The sequence below is a fragment of the Helianthus annuus genome, chromosome 8 (assembly GCF_002127325.2).
Source record: "Helianthus annuus cultivar XRQ/B chromosome 8, HanXRQr2.0-SUNRISE, whole genome shotgun sequence".
Taxonomy (NCBI): domain Eukaryota; kingdom Viridiplantae; phylum Streptophyta; class Magnoliopsida; order Asterales; family Asteraceae; genus Helianthus; species Helianthus annuus.
In genome coordinates this window covers 98586420-98589685 of record NC_035440.2, presented here as the reverse complement: position 1 = coordinate 98589685, position 3266 = coordinate 98586420, and the positions used below count along the sequence as shown (strand labels likewise).

The following is a 3266-nucleotide window of genomic DNA, read 5'->3' as shown; positions in this document are numbered from 1 at the left end:
GCGGACAAGTTTGGGTTTTGATAATGGGTCTCGTAGGAATTACGAGCCGCTTAAACATGGGTATTGAGCTTGTGGGCCATGGGCCCAAGCCCAAAACCCACAAGCCTAAACCTGCACATAATATATTAGATCCAATAAAATCTCTACAAATCTTTGCAAATCTCTACAAATCTTTGGAAATCTCTACAAATCTCTTCAAATCTCTTCAAGAGATCTTATCTCCAAGGATAAAACAACTAACCTGAATTCAATTTGAATACATAAAAGACAATAAAAACTTTCCACTCTATTAATACACATAACTTGATCCTCTCCTTCTCATCTCAAATAAACCCACAATATACACACAAATAAAAGAGCAGGCCCTTTATCTCCTCTCACTCTCTCGATTACATTAAACAAGCACAGAGGAATTCTCATCTTCATAAACCAAACCCAACCAGCCACACCCCCTTGATTCCCCTTCTTTCTCTCTCGGTTCCGGTGACAGGAGCTAGTTGCCGGCTCCTCTTCTTCTCCGGCAAGCGAGCCATACTCCACAACCACCAGCAACCCTACCCCCTCTCTGCAATAATTAGCTGACCACCTACAGTGGTGGCGGCGCGTGATGGTGACGGCACGATGGCCAGCGGCGGCGACAAAGCAGAGTGACGGCGGCGGCAGCGATGGTCTCAGGAAGGCTCGATGATGTTGATGTTGTCTCCGACGACGGTAAACCCCCCATGTTTATTTCTTTTTTTTCTTTGAAATTGATGACTAATGACGACTGGGTTGTGGTGGCCGGCAGCGACGACGGACGGCGGAGCCGTCGGTTACTAGCCGACGGCGAGACAGCAACGGTGGTGTTATTTTGGGCTTCGGTCCAGTGATGGTTTAGCTTCAAGTTTGGTTTGAGTTGTTCTAGTGAAGGTTTGGGAGTCTCGGTCAGATTTGTTTTGGATGCGGGTTCAGTTTCGGTTCGGGTCCCGTTCGGGTTCAGTCAACAGATGGGTTCAAGTCAGCTGGTCAGCTCGTTGTTTGGGTCAAGCGACTTGGTCAGACGGCCCGGTTTGGTTTACTCGGTCAAACCGAGTCAACTCGGTCAAACCCGGTTAACTCAGCCAACTTCCTTCGGCATTTCGACACATTTAGGACGGATATTATTTTCATTGATTATTCCTTATTTCATACGTAAAAACGAGCTCGAACCGAACAAAACGATGAGTTATTAGTTAATTTTAGCTTGGTCTTATTTATTATTTCATTTATATAAATTTGCTATGCATAAAAATTGTTGAATCTTGATAAAATAACGACAATTGTGTTGTCGGGGGCGTCCAAAAACAGAGGAAACTCTGCGCGTTTTTCGAGAAAATCCGTAAAAACAAAACAAGTTTTATTGAAAAGCAACAACTATCGATACCAAGCGACTTTTATAAAAACCAATATAAATGTGCATATTACTGCAACAACACTTTATAACTTACAAAAACGACGATAACGCAAAGTATTATACAAAAATAAAAATAGTTATTATATTTAAACTTGAATCTTTTTATAAATAAATATAGTTTTTATATTTATATCGAGTATCAAACAACACAACACGATGTCGTTTTATACAAATAAATATAGTTATTATATCATACAACACGAATTCTTTTACAAAATAGATATAGTTTATCTATTTATTTCAAACATTCAACAACTCGATGGTACTTTTGTAAAATAAATATAACTTTTTATATTCATTACAAATGCCAAAACGGCATATACATATGTTTTGGCAAATATATACAAGACGCAACATACCTAATACAAGTTTATTATATGAGTAGGAGTTGGGTAGAAAGTGGGTTTTTCTTAGAAAGTCTAGGAAGCAATCAGAATGCGACCTGTGGCATTGAAGATTTTTAACTAAAAGGGCAATTGTGTACTTTTTTATTTTTGGAATTTATCTTCATTAACTAACTATCCATGTATATATTTTGTAACCGTTTTTCTCCATGATTTTTTGAATAATTTGTTTTTGAAATCTAAACCAATCGCATATTCCATTGTTCAGAAGATTACTGGAAATTATCAGCATGTTCTTGGTGCTGTGTTTTAACAGTTTACAGGACTAAAGTCAATTTTTTTATAGATCCCATAATATAAAGGTGGTTTTGTAATTGGCAGATTACTGTTTTGTAATATGTTTGCTGTTAAAACACAGCGTCAAGAAATCCTCCAGCATTACCAGCATGGATGGTAAAACACAGCGTATGAATCTGCTTGCTAATAAAACACAATTGTATGAATCTGAATGCTAAAACACAACTTTATGAATCTGCTTGCTGTTAAAACACAACTGTATGAATCTGTTTGCTGTTAAAACACAACTGTATGAATCTGAATGCTAAAACACAACTGTATGAATCTGCTTGCTGTTAAAACACAACTGTATGAATCTGAATGCTAAAACACAATTGTATGAATCTGCTTGCTGTTAAAACACAACTGTATGAATCTGAATGCTAAAACACAACTGTATGAATTTGCTTGCTGTTAAGACACAACTGTATGAATCAGCTTGCTGTTAAAACACAACTGTATGAATATGCTTGCTGTTAAAACACAACTGTATGAATCTGAATGCTAAAACACAACTGTATGAATTTGCTTGCTGTTAAAACACAACTGTATGAATCTGAATGCTAAAACACAACTGTATGAATCTGCTTGCTGCTAAAACACAACTGTATTAATTTGCTTGCTGTTAAAACACATCGTCAAGAAAACGGAGATGATACGAACAGTATTTGAATGGTGATGATGAACTCGGAGATGGTGGAGATGAGAAGTGTTTTAATTTGATCCGGTGCTCTCCATCCTTTCTAAAGTTATCTTCTTCCATGATTGTAGTTATTTTTGGTAGGGATTGGGGTTTCGAATATGGGATTGGAGAGAGAGAGAGAGGGAAAATCGCTTGAAATTAGGGATTGGGTTTGACTGACGGTTATCTAATTGATTTAAAACATGATATATTGACAAAATTGCCCCTACTCTTTTAGAACAATGAATTAAATAAACTAAAAAATTACAAGATTGCCATTGACTTCATCTTGACCATTAAACACACCCATTGGATGGCCCAGATCGCTTCTTAGACTTTCTAGGAAAAACACACTTTCCGCAGGATCCCTACTCTTATTATATATTACTTTCATACGAATATTCCTATATACACAAATGACTTCTTGGGGCGGCAAAGTTTAACTTCGTCATTTACCGTCAAATCGTTCGGT

At 37.3% G+C, this 3266-nt stretch overlaps 1 long non-coding RNA gene across 1 annotated transcript; it reads left to right on the top strand.

Annotated features, from left to right (window-relative positions):
• The first annotated feature begins 248 nt into the window (after positions 1–248).
• Positions 249–1235, top strand: LOC110871390. The gene is made up of 2 exons (XR_002553692.2): positions 249–711; positions 788–1235. It is a non-coding gene; the product is annotated as an uncharacterized LOC110871390 (long non-coding RNA).
• Positions 1236–3266: the final 2031 nt, after the last annotated feature.